The 13913-nt window shown below is 38.0% G+C and overlaps 1 protein-coding gene and 1 pseudogene across 2 annotated transcripts in view; both read left to right on the plus strand.

The window, feature by feature from the left end:
- The window catches only part of UMAD1 (UBAP1-MVB12-associated (UMA) domain containing 1), a 227625-nt gene that overhangs the window by 33677 nt on the left and 180035 nt on the right, over positions 1 to 13913 (plus strand). The window lies entirely within an intron of this gene.
- Positions 1 to 13913, plus strand: part of LOC149748419 (protein transport protein Sec61 subunit alpha pseudogene) — a 76129-nt pseudogene that overhangs the window by 23712 nt on the left and 38504 nt on the right. Inside the window, exon 2 of the transcript XR_016394212.1 lies at positions 118 to 13913. This exon is cut by the window's right edge and continues 38504 nt beyond it. The product of XR_016394212.1 is annotated as a protein transport protein Sec61 subunit alpha pseudogene (transcript). The remainder of the gene's footprint in view (positions 1 to 117) is intronic.

Below are 13913 nucleotides of genomic sequence, written 5' to 3' on the forward strand. Positions count from 1 at the left end.
AAAATCACACACAGAAGCATACACATTCACAAAAAGAGAAAAAGGGGAAAAATATATATGTATCGTTGCTTTCGAAGGTCACCTCTTTTAATTTGGGATGATTTGTTGTCTATTCAGGTATTCCACAGATGCAGGGCCCATCACGTTGATTGTGGAGATATAATCTGCTGCTTCTGACGCTGCTGGGAGAGATTTCCGTTTCTCTTCTTTGTTCGCACAGCTCCTGAAGTTCAGCTTTGGATATGGACCGGCCTCTGCGTGTAGGTCGCCTCAGGGCCTCTGTTTCCGCTCAGATAGGACGGGGTTAAAGGAGCAGCAGCTTCGGAGGCTCTGCCTCTCTCAGGCCGGGAGGGAGGGAGGGAGGGGTACGCAGGGCGAGCCTGCAGCAGCAGACGTTGCACTAGCCTGAGGCGCGCCGTGCGTTCTCCCGGGGAAGTTGTCCCTGGATCACAGGACCCTGGCAGTGGCGGGCTGCACAGGCTCCCCAGAAGGGAGGTGTGGAGAGTGACCTGTGCTCGCACACAGGCTTCTTGGTGGCAGCAGCAGCAGCCTTAGCGTCTCATGCCCGTCCCTGGGGTCCGCGCTGATAGCTGTGGCTCGCGCCTATCTCTGGAGCTCCTTTAGGCGCTCTTAATCCCCTCTCCTCGGGCACCAGGAAACAGAGAGGCAAGAAAATGTCTCATGCCTCTTCGGCAGTTCCACACCTTTCCCCGGACTCCCACCCAGCTAGCTGTGGCGCACTAGCCTCTTCAGGCTGTGTTCACGCAGCCATCCCCAGCCCTCTCCCTGGGCTCCGACCAAAGCCTGAGCCTCAGCTCCCAGCCCCCGCCCACCCCGCGGGTGAGCAGACAAGCCTCTCGGGCTGCTGAGTGCCGGTTGGCACCGATCCTCTGTGCGGGAGTCTCTCTACTTTGCCCTCCGCACCCCTGTTGCTGTGCTCTCCTCTGTGGCCCCGAAGCTCCCCCGCTCCACCACCCACAGTCTCCGCGTGAGAAGGGGCTTCCTAGTGTGTAGAAACCTTTCCTCCTTCACAGCTCCTTCCCACTGGTGCAGGTTCCATCCCTATTCTTTTGTCTCAGTTTTTTCTTTTGGCCTACCCAGTACGTGGGGAGTTTCTTGCCTTTGGGGAGGTCTGAGGTCTTCTGCCAGCGTTCAGTAGGTGTTCTGTAGGAGTTGTTGCACGTGTACATGTATTTCTGATGTATCTGTGGGGAGGAAGGTGATCTCCGCGTCTTAGTCTTCCGCCATCTTGAAGCTCCTCTCCACATCTTCTTTATCCATTCATCTCTCGATGGACATTCAGGTTGCTTCCATGTCTTGGCTCTTTTACATAGTGTTGCTATGAACATTGGGGTGCATGTGTCTTTCTGAATTAGAGTTTTGTCTAATTATATGCCCAGGAGTGGGATTGCTGGATCATATGGTAATTCTATTTTTAGTTTTCTATACTTCTCGAAAACTTTAATAATATTAATGTGAAGTTTTATATTCCTCTTCGTAAATTATTTTGCCCGATGTATCTCTGAAATTTGAAGTAAAACTCTAGTCATACTGTGAATATATATAATAATTTTTCCTTTACAGTGGGTTGTTGTATTGATTGTTTAGTTAATAAAGTTAAAATCACATGTTATTTTTACATGGCCATCGTCAAAAAGGTCTTTCTCTCTGAGGAATAAGATCTCGTTTTTTAAATTGTCTTTATTGTTAGGCGATTAGAAATGTCTGTTAATGATTTGTTGGCTGAAAGCAACTGGATTTTTATTTCAATTGAGTCATTAGGCAGTTGTAGCAAATGTACAAGAAACTTTCATTAAAAAAAATCTTTTTGATTTTTTTCCATACCTATAGAGGAGCACTATTAAGTAGTTGGAAGTTTATCTCTGAGTCATAGTTGAACATTCTGAAGAAGGATTTACGCATATTTTCCAAGTAGAGAAATCCCCATTGGTCCCCACCTGGTAAGCATACAATAGTCTGTTTACTTGCCTTCAACATTTTCTTCTCCACAGTTTATCTCAGGCAGAATTTTCAAGCCTCACCAACTTTAGGATTTGATTTATAACAAAGAATGGTTATGTTCTATTAGATAAGAAAGGATGTGGAGGGAGAAAAAAATCTGCTCACTTTTGCCCCTTTATCTTTTTCTAGACCTAGTAAATGGATTTTTACTCTGATTCTGTCCATTTAATTTTGGTTACATGCTTCTCAACCATGCTCCTTCCTTTTTACTTTTAGGCATAGAACTTCCTAAATGTTTAGTCTCAGAGCAAGAACACTCAGGCTTTTCATGTTCTTTGGCATTAGTGGCTGTACCATTGAATTTCTGGCAGTGGAATTTTTACGGACAGAACCTGACCCCTTGCTCCATGGCCCTGAATAAAGAAGCCTTGCTTCTGGGCATGTGCCTCTCAGCAAGGACCTTCCACTCTCCTTCTAAGTAGACCCAGCATCTTTTATATCTGTGTATGTTTGGAATTATCAGTCAAGGATCCTTTAAGTTCTTTATTTTTTCCACATCTGTCTTCTCACATCATAAATGTTGTCTATAAATTAAGTAGCATTATTCACTTTACATTTTATGTACTCATAGTTGGATTTAGTAAGGCAAGAGTATGAAGGAGTGAGATAGGTCATCAACCTTTAGGTATATGAGGTTCTTTTAAACCCTGCTGTATCTCCATGTGCTTCTGATAGAACTGTTACCACTATGATTTGTTTTTCTGCTTGAGCTTTTATGAAATTCACTCTGTTCGAGTCAGAATTGGTAAGAATAATTAGGTAGGTTAAGAAACAACAAAAAACAAAAACCTTCGGAGGTCTGATTTGTGAGGTTTCACAGTAAAGGTAATTTGGAAAAACAACATGGAATCTTTTTAGATGTGTCTTAGTATAAAATTTTAATTTTCTAGGCTAAAAAACTTCCTAGAAGACTTGAGTTTAGCTACTAGAAATGGCCATGAGGCCTGATTTGGGAATAGCATAACTTGTGGCATGAATTTGCAAGTAAAATTATGGAAATTCAGATCCCATTTGATCATGGGGAAGCGTATTTTTCCCTAGCTATTAACCAATGTCAACTGCTTGAAATTTATCGATCTCAAAGCTCTTCCTCATTTGTTGCCAGTAACTCTGCCTCATACAGAACAAGTGACTCACAAGCTCAAACTAAATAAATCACTCTGTAAAGATTTTCTGCCTCTAGATCTGCTCAAAGTCGTCTTTGAATAGTGGGCACTGATCCTTGCCAGCTGGTTTACCCTTAATAACTCCATGGCTAGGGCCCTGTCAGCCCAGACTCAGATGTAGACGCTCCCACTTTTTTCTTTTTTAAAGACTGCCCTTTTCAGACATTCCATCTGAAATCTGTTAAGAACAACGTAAGACTCATCACAGATTTATTGATTTTTCCTGGACATTTGACTATGGGAAATGGAACCATCTATGACCTAAGCTTTGCAAGCTCAGTAAACACCCTCTCCCTATTCTGAGTTCTATAGAACTTCAGTCTTAGTTACGTGTTCCAAGCAGAGTCAGTAGGAATGGTCTGTGGTAGATCAGATAGTTTTCAGCAAGGATAAATCAGATTGTTTTGCTTTTCTTCTTATTTTTAAAAATTCTTCTTTTTTTCACCCATTAAAATCCTGATGAACACATAGCTTTTCTAAGTGAACTGTGTACCTAACCCTTTGTTGGACAATGGCGAGATTAACATCTACAACAATGCTGATTGTGTAGAGTTTTTTTTTTAATATTTATTTATTTATTTGGTTGTGCTGGGCAGGCTCCATAGCTGCGGCTCACTGGCTCCTTAGTTGCGGCACGTGGGCTCCTTAGTTGCAGCAGGTGGGCTTCTCAGTTGCGGCTCAAGGGCTCCTTAGCTGTGGCAATGGGCTCCTTAGTTGTGGCAGGCAGGCTCCTCAGTTGTGGCATGTGCACTCTTAGTTGCAGCATGCATGTGGGATCTAGTTCCCTGACCAGGGATCAAACCCGGGCCCCTTGTGTTGGGAGCACAGAGTCTTAACCACTGCACCACCAGGGAAGTCCCTTTATTTTTTTGGACAGGTCCCTCACTGTATAGTACTTATGCTTTCTAATTTTTGTCCAGTAGAACTGCTTAATATTTATTGCTTTAACATTAAGTTGCAATATTTCACTTGTTTATCTCTAAAAGACATATGAAGCAAATAACTTATCCATTTCATCTTGAGGGGTTTCCTTAAAGTTATCTGCTTAAAACAGATATTTTATGGGTACCTTTTAGAGATTAAAAAAAAATTATTTTTTAGACATTAATGGAGAATGCAGTTTGAAAAACTATTGTGGCGTCTCTCTGTGGCAGTTCTACTCATATTTTTTTTCCGAAGTACCCCAATGATGAAGGGGCATGAATATGTGCCCCCCTAAAGCCTATGGGGTGGGTACTTGGCTTTAAGGAATTTTTGTCCGTCGGAGCTGGTGTTATCTCAAACTCATGTGAATTTTGCACTCAGTGCATAATATAGCTGTAATTATTTTAACAAAATGCTTTGAAATTTTGTAGCATCAAACAGTGAATTAGATGTTAGGAGATTTGCTATGTTTCTCCTTTGTCATCATGTATCTTCTCACTTGCCACAAATACTCCTGGGGACACTCATCTCCCAGTTTGAGAAGTATAAATCAGAGTTCCTTGGTTTCTTGAATGACTCAAATTAATGAGACCAGAAGTTTCGGAGGAAAATTTTGGTATTCCTTCAGGCCATGTCATAAGGGGCTGTTAAATGGCCTTTTCTTTGGGGAGTTGCTTGGAGTGGATTCCTTATCAGTCTGACCCTCTGCTCATTTGACTGTCAGAGCATATAATTCTTTTAATTAGAAGTAGAGAATTTCTGCACTACAGATTCTAGCCAGAAAGTGTGTTATCTGGATCTTTTTGTTGTCGAGTTCTTATCAAATTTCAGTAACAAGCAATATTAATAGTGGACTGCCTGAAAGATAAATAATTTTTCCATTACTCAAAATAAGTCATACCCTTTTTTTGGATATGAACTATATGAGAATCTGGTGAAAAATGCCCATGTACCCAATATTTCATGTATAGTTTCTGGAGAGCCATAGAGTCCTTATAAACCATTCATAGATTTCTAGTAAGTTAATCATTTATTCAATAAATATTTACTGAGTGCCTACTCAAATACTTATTGAATGCCCATGGGCTAGACACCATGCTGGTAGGCACGAAGAATAAACAGATATCTCCATTTCTGAAGGGATTTTATTTATTATGAGTTAACATATGCTTTATCAGGTCTTTTTTTGGTGAAGTTAATGACTTAAAGATACAGATAGGTCAAATTTATTTCTGTGAGAAGGTTGCAACAATTCTCATTTTTTAAGTAACTGCAGAGACTTACTTCTTTAGTGTATTTTTATAAGTATTATGTGAGTGCATTTCCCCCTCCATCTCTGCCATCAATTTCAACCCAATTCATAGAAGTTTTGATTAAGTGAGAAATGGCTGTAAGTCGACTTTCAATGTGTTTAAAACTTAGCCTTTTCCTTTGAAGTCACTTCGTGAACCAGACCCACCTGACTTAAAAAGTGTTTGAGATTGAATCATTGCAGACTTTATTCTGTCTAAATATTTTTCCTTTTTTGTGGTGTATCATATAACTGGAGATCCTGTTTGGGCAGTTCAGTCCACTCTTTTGACTATCAAGTAGCCAAGTTTTACTGGGTGATCACTGCAACTTTAGCTTCTCAAGTTCTTTTTTGCAGTGACCTCTTTAACCCTTCCTTCTCCAGCCCTCTATTATTACCTCCCCTCTTCCTTACTGGACATTTAATGATAGGGGAATGGGAATCTTGTCTTAAAATCAACTCATCTCAAAGTAATTTGGAGCCACAAAGTAGACCTTGATTTTTCCTGCAGCAAATGAATGCTGAGTTCTGTGCATATAGGTTCCCCCAACCCTAAGGGGCACTGACTTCACTGATTACAAGAACATCAGACTTTTCTTAGAATGGTTTTGTGTTTTTCCTTCTTATCAGACTGATTTTTTTTAAAGGTAATAGAATGAGTCTTTAGATCTCTTTTGATTCTTTTTCCAACTGATGATTTAAAAGTTAAATCTGTTTATGCTTTAACCATTCTTAAAATTGGGCCTCAAGTTAAAATGTTAGTTTCCTTAGTTCCTTAGAATTTTATAAGAATTTATGAATTAGTGGGACAGATCTGTTTTATTTTTACTTCCATAAAAAGGGGAAAATCATTAAACTGTTTAAAAATAGTGGCACCAGACTGAACTAAACAGGAGCACTGGAAAGTTTCACTTTAGAAACTGTGAATCCCTAGGGTGGTCCGTGGATGTGATGTTCCCATCTGTAAGGTCATCTTGGAAATAGATTCAGCTCTAAGTTTAGGACCAGAAAGACAACTTCCTTCCTCCAGGCTTTTCGCATTTAGCCCCAAAGCTATATTGAGTGAGGGCAGATATATTTTTCAATTCTACCATTGCTGGGGAACCATAGCTGTGAGTCTCTATGACCTTAGTGCTCATATAATGCCTTACAGATATTAGGTGTTCAGTAAATATTTGCATTGAGTGAAGGAGAGTGGATGAATTTGCATGGTAAAACCTCTAAACTGAGGTTCGAGTTATAAATAAAATGATTTACATAAGTGGAAATCAGTCTTTTGTTTACTTCTAGTCAGATTACATCTAGAAAACTATATTTAAAGATGGGAAAGTCCTAAATAATAGTAAAGTATTTTATTCTCATGAAGTGGTATTTTACCCCCTTATAAACTATTTAAATATTTAGAGATGCTCACTCAATTAAGTAACTCATTCCTTGGTGGGGGGGCAAACCCCCAAACCCAAAAATTTATAGTAAGAAAAAAATTATATAATTCACACTTGGATCTCTGCAGAGATTTGGTTAGTATTTCACTTGTGTATCAGGCATTTAATAAGCATGTTCTGTATTTTCATAGAGAAAAATGTATGAGGTAGAATGGAACCTATCTTAACTTTTTAATATATATATACAGCTTTAAAGGAATGAACCATATAGGTTCCTCCCTAACTATGGGGCTCAGGGCCCTGAAGCTTGTAAAGATGAAGTTGTGGCCAATAACTTAAAACCTTAAGGGGAAACTAAGGTTGGGGGCCTGAAGTTGGACGTGTATCTGTGACAGTTTTTGCATTTGCTAAATGACAAGAGTAAAGCACGCTAACTACAATCTCCATGACATTTTATGCATTTTAAATTAGGGATACTGGAAACTGTATGGCTCGATTTCGTTTACCATCCCTTGTTTGCTGAGGACTTCCCCAGATCTCTCACTCTATCCCATCCTTGTGCATTTGTGTTGGTTTGTTGAAGATAAAAATATTTATAAAAGAAGCAGTTTTCCGAGCCTCCCCTCCGTTTAAATGTTCTTGTCTTTCTGCTTTTCTGATTCAGAGTTGACCTTTGTGTTCTGCCTTCCAGGCCCTGCCTGGTCATGGTCTTAGAGAAGAGTGATTAGGCGGCTGATCAGGATGGTTAATGGGGACCCGTGTCAGTGTTTACCTGTGCTTACCTACCAGTCTGCCTATCAGCCCCTGCTTATTGTATCCGGGATTTTGCAGTTGTTGGTCTTCCCAGGATTATTTCACCACAGACCCTTTTACCCACATGTCTGATCCCTTGCTCTCTGAGGATACCTGGGTGTACTTCCTTTCTGCCATCTCCCTTTATCTTTTCTCAGATTTCACTGTAACCATTTCTGCTATTTTTTTGCTATAAGCTGTACTTCCCTTTTCTATTTTTGACCTCTTTTATCTTCTTTTATGAATTTTTCCAACAAGGGAAGGTCATGATTTGTAAAATGTAGGACTGAAATTCACACTGAAATTCAGGCAGAAAAGGTATACAGTAGTATATTTATATATAGTTGAATTTTATGGAAGGGATCTCAAGGTAGACACGTGATTAATATAGAGGTGTCTAGTCATCTTCTTCCATTATTTTTGTGATTGAAAGATATATTTTATGGGATAAATTATTCATAGTCTGGCTTTCAAAATACGGCATTTGATAATATCAGTATAGTAATAGAAGGCTGTTTCACATTTTAAAACTATAAATTTCTATTAACTAGCTCTTTCACAAGTTGGTAATATAATTCATATTCTTCTTCAGGGCCTGGCATTCCTATGCTTCCCAAACTGATTTTCAAAGAAAGATAGAAATAGTTCAGTACAGTTTTAATGTTATATATTTTAATAGAGTTTATTTTTAAAATATGATATTTTATTTATGAAGTAAGATAGAATTCTGGTCCAGGTTTCAGCTACACTCAAATGGCTTTTATCTAAAACTCGGGTATTCTTTTTCTCTAATACTTGAAATGGCTATTCTCATTTAAATTCCTATTCCCTGTATTTTTCCTGATGCTTTCTAACATTTTTTTTTCATGTCCACATAAACAGCCCTCAAGGATGAAAATAAAAGGCAAATGTTTCTTAGTGTATTAAACAAATACTTTTAAATAATTTTAAGTGATTTTTTAAAAATTGTATCTTATTTTTCCACTGATCTCTATTGTAATCTCTGAAATGCATTCCCGTGAGTAAAATTTGATTCATAGTAAAGCTGCTAGACTATCCACCTTATCTGACTATGAGTACCTTTTTTTCTTTCTTGTAAAAAACGCTGAGATACAGCCAACTAGTTTGTGTGTTGATGAAGAGTTGCTATGCCCACCTGTACAACTTCACTGTCCTAGCTGCAGGGGAAAAGCACTTGATTTTTACTTACATCATTCTTCAGTCCTGTTGCAATATATATTTATTATGTGTTCTTTGAAGCCATAAGACCAGCCACAGCAGAATTTCAGGAGAATGCCATCAGCCAGTCTTCTAGTAGCACTATACTGAATTTACTGCCTGCTTTTAAAATTCTTGCTTGCCAAACTTTCACTGAATGACTCTTCATATAATTGAGTACAGCTGTAGTTTATTTGCCAAAAATAATTACTATTGCCCACTAAAATGGTGATGAAAATCCACTCCATGTTTATAACCCTTTTTGCTGAAATTTTGAAAATGTGCTTAAAATGAGGCTTCTGCAATAAGAATCATGTCAGTTCCTCAAATTAACTGAACTTGTATGTTCTTGCTTAAGGTTGCTGTTTAAGTGGTCCTTTATCAAAATTTAGACTAATAAGTTGTCACTCCAATTTATTTTACCTTTAGAATTTTTAACTTTTTAATGTGAAGCACCATTAGTACTCTAAGTTTTCATTTAATAAATAAAAAGAAAAATAACCTTTGTCCATTGTATGGATGTAACAACACACATGGCAAGAAAGATCCCATTAATTTAAAAAACATCTTTTCCTACCTGTATTGAATTCTAGAGGTCCTGATTCGGGTATAACCCACCTCAAGATATAGGTACCTACAACCCAAGGGATGCCAACAATTTGTCCATTAGTTCAGAGGCTGAGATTGAGGCCCTAAAAAGTTTTTTCACTTCTAGTTGTTTCTTTGGTCAGTAAGGTGTTTTAATTATGAAACAGACATACCTTAGAGCGGCAGTTCTCAAAGAGATACTTTCATGGGATCCATGAAGTGTTCCCTTTTCCAACTATATATGTGTGGCCTTGCATTTTCTTTAATATACTTCATTGAAACAACATGTCATAACAGCCTGAATGCAGAAGCAGATAGGAGAACCCAGCTGCCCACTCTTAAGCCAAAAATTAAAGGATATGTGCAAAAATAAGAGATAATGCCTCTCTTTTCACTACATTTTTTGTTTTTAATATAGCTGTTTTTCATTAAAGCATGCTATTTATGTTAACACTTAAAACATAATTTTCAGTGAATTAATAAATTAAAAATGTCTCAGTTTTGATTTCTAATATGATAAAATCTCAAGAGATGTAAGTGACATAAATAAATGCTCTTTGAGGTCCTCAATTGTTAAGAGTATAAAGAGGTCTTGGGGTCACAGAGTTTAAGAATTGCTGCTGTACCAAAATATGTTTAACTTACAGTTTTTAATCACAAAAGAGTCACGAATTGAAAAGAAAATGATGATTTATTTTATTTGGATAGACATGAAAAAGGCAGGGAAGATGGGACAGATCCTAAACAGTACTGTTTTATGAATGGAAAGAGATTCTGGATTAACTCAGCATGTAGGTACATGTGCAGGAGAGGAATGCGACACCCCAGGAACCAGGGTACTGCTTGACATCCATAACACAAGACTGCTGACATTCTTTCTTACTTGTTTATTGTTCTCAATTGAAGGGAGCGCCTTCTCTCACATGTTGTAAACCAGTTTTTGTTTTTTAAAACTTTTTATGCAACAGTGAGAAGAGATCTCAACTTAGGTCAGCTCTTACCGAACTTCATAGAATAGGAAATGAGCATATGAACTTCTAAGATGATTGTAATGAAGTTTGCATAACTGATGCATTACAGTTTAGTTTTTGTCATTATTAAGATAGTGTTTTGGAAAAATAACTGGTTTATAAAAAGTAGAATCTTCAGTTTTTAATCATAATAAACACTTAAATAATCAGAGTGTTTTGAAGCATGTACTCCAATGAATGAAATGAATGAAAAGTCATTTTAAATGGTCTAAGAAGGTATTCACTCAAGTCTTGGTGTAAGCATAATAAAATAACTAGGTAGGATTAAGTAAATATAATTGAATTGGGTCACATGCACTGTGCAACCTAAACCCAGTGTTCCTATTCAGTGTTATCACAAAATGCTTAATACATATTTTATATAATCATCTGGCTCTAAGTACTATACTTATCTAATCCATTATTTTGATAATTGAATATTTCTATTATAAGGCAAAGAATTATAATTCAGGCTGAAATTGTTCAACTTATTTAAAAACAGAAAAGTGTATGTGATCTGTAACCTCTTATTAGAAATCTTTATTAGAAATCTTTGTTGCTCTTTTTGCATGGAGAAAAATGTGGATGAAATCACTATTCCCTAGAATAAGCTATGAAAGTCACCATTCAAAGTTATCATGCAGCCTGGTTGTTGAAAATAAATGAGATAATGCTCAGTAGTATTTGTGTATGTTGGGTGATTTGGGGAAGAGAGAGTAGAGGTTAGTGAAAATACGTGAAATCCATGTTGAATCAAAACAAAATGGGTTATCATCTTTTGAGAAGAAAAAAATCAAAAACATCTAGAAAATTAATTCTTGGTGTAGGGTTGAGGAAAGTCTAGAAGAGGTGGAGACAGTGAGTGTTACCACATGAGTCTGGGTTTGCTGGTCTGAGGCTATATGATTGGAGGAGGGAGGGACAAGTTCAGGAAATAGCAGCAGTGATTCTAATAAGAAAACTTGAAACATATAATGATGCTAACAACATATGTAATATTTTTGGTCTTTTTAAGCTCTTTCCAAAGCTTCATTTAAATTATGCCTAAAAACATTACGTACTGCTAATTTTGAGAACTGGGGAAAATTAGGTACACTATTATTTACGTAATCCATTCAAGGAAACACACCGGTAAGTAATAAAAATATCAATTAAAAAATAAATCAATTTACTTATTTATTTTTGGCTGTGTTGGGTCTTCGTTGCTGCATGTGGGCTTTCTCTAGTTGTGGTGAGCGGGGGCTGCTCTTCGTTGCGGTGTGTGGGCTTCTCATTGTAGTGGCTTCTCTTGTTGCGGAGCACGGGCTCTATGCACATGGGCTTCAGTAGTTGTGGCACACAGGCTCAGTAGCTGTGGCTCACCGGCTCTAGAGCGCAGGCTCAGTGGTTGTGGTGCACGGGCTTAGCTGCTCTGCGGCATGTGGGATCTTCCCGGACCAGGGCTTGAACCCATGTCCTCTGCATTGGCAGATGGATTCTTAACCACTGCGCCACCGGGGAAGCCCAAATATCAATGTTGATAGCTAAGATTAACTTATTTAATCCTCATAGCAGCTCCAAGAACTTAGCACTGTTATCCCCAACTCACAGATGGGGAAACTTAATTGTGAGAGAAGCTGAATAACTTGTCCAAGATTGCACAGTTAATAAGTGCCAGAGCTGGGATTTTAAACTAGATCGAGTCTGTGCTTTTAACCAGTATGTTCTACATTCTATCTGTTGTTTCTGTTATTTTTGGATAGACCATCTTGACTTAGATTTTAAAAATAATCCAGTATAGTACAGACATTTGCAGTGGTGCCTAAGATCCTCACAGTGGCCCGGGGAGGTGATGGAGAATCTTTCTTAACACCAGGTTTATGTTTTGTCCCCTTCTTATTTCTTTTTTTTTAAAAGATTTATTTATTTATTATTTATTTATTAATTTAATTTATTTTTGGCTGTATCAGGTCTTAGTTGTGCCACACGGGATCTTTCTTTGTGGTGCGTGGGCTTCTCTCTAGTTGCGGCGTGGAGGTTTTCTCTTCTATAGTTGTGGTGCACAGGCTCCAGGGCGCATGGGCTCTGTAGTTGTGGCGGGCGGGCTGCAGGGCGCATGGGCTCTTGTAGTTTGCAGCACGCAGGCTCTCTTATTGCAGTGTGCGAGCTCAGTAGTTGTGGCACGTGAGCTTACTTGCCCCGTGGCATGTGGGATCTTCGTTCCCCGACCAGGAATCGAACCAGCGTCCCCTGTATTATAAGGCGGATTCTTTACTACTGGACCACCAGGAAGTCCCCCCTTCTTATTTCTGAAGTTAAAACATCTTCAATCAGTCCCTAGAAGCAGCAACATGACTGTGACAGGGCCCTCATTAATTAATGTTGAGGAGTTGTTTTCTCATTATAAACACAGATAATTGTGCTAACATTATTTGGATAATAGAATTACTATTTGTGTACATGTTTGAGGAGTTAGGATAAATAGGCAAGAGTCAGTTTCTGTGGTTGTGAATACTGGTATCTGCAGCAAAAACTGTATCTGTTATTGTAGTAAGCTTGTTGACCTGCCTACAATATTAATATGGAACGAATTTTATCATCACTTTATTGTAACTTAGAAGTCTTAAGAAAATATTCTTATGGGTATCAAATTAAATTTGTAGCTATGGCACTCTTACTTGCCTTGAATGGCTTCCTTGGAAGCTAGAAGCCTTGTGTTTCATTTCTAGCACCATCATCAATGTTACCTTCAGTAAATCATTTAAACATGTTTAAACGTATGTTCCATTTGGCAGTGAGCATGCCATATGCTCTCATGTTGCCTCAGTGCAATTTTGCAAAAGCGAAATTGATTTTAAAATACGAATATGTAAAGTGATTCCGTTACTTATTAAGTAGTGTGCATTGTATGCTTCATAAATCTAACAAATAATTTAAAAGTAGATATTTTAGAACTTACAAAAAGACCTTTTTAATTTTGTATGATCCAGAATCCAGCTTAATTTTGCCTTCTAACTATTCTTAGTGTTAATATTTAGTGCTTTTTAAAAATCAGCCAAGATATCTTTGGACATTTAAATTCTTTTTCTGTTCAGAAATGTCATTAACTTGACATGTAAAGATGCTTTCTAAGGAAACTGGTTTGCCCAGCCAGATCTTTTAATGTAGTTATTTTGTGATGTGAACTGTAAAACCCAAACATTGAGGCTGCCTTCCACAATGCCTTGTTGCCCAGACAGTGATGTCATGTTGTAAGCATGTTTAGTTTGCAAAGGTCCTGCTTTTGATCCTTTAGTTGTCACTTTTTTTATGCAGCTCCTCCTGAATTACAAAGGTGCTGAAAGTAATTTGCTTCATTAAGGTCTGTTGCTGACACTGTTGTATTTCATTCCTCATTCTTCTCTTAGCCTCCTTCATTAAGACCTTATTCAAATTTGGATCATGGTTCTACTGAGACATCCATGCCATTATCATCTAAATAGCAATTACATATTCCAAAACAACAGCTTCTCCTTAACTGTCTGTAACTTAACATTTT

Source organism: Delphinapterus leucas, chromosome 9 (genome assembly GCF_059928025.1).
Source record: "Delphinapterus leucas isolate spDelLeu-1000000601 "Yukka" chromosome 9, BTC_Dleu_Yukka2, whole genome shotgun sequence".
Taxonomy (NCBI): Eukaryota; Metazoa; Chordata; class Mammalia; order Artiodactyla; family Monodontidae; genus Delphinapterus; species Delphinapterus leucas.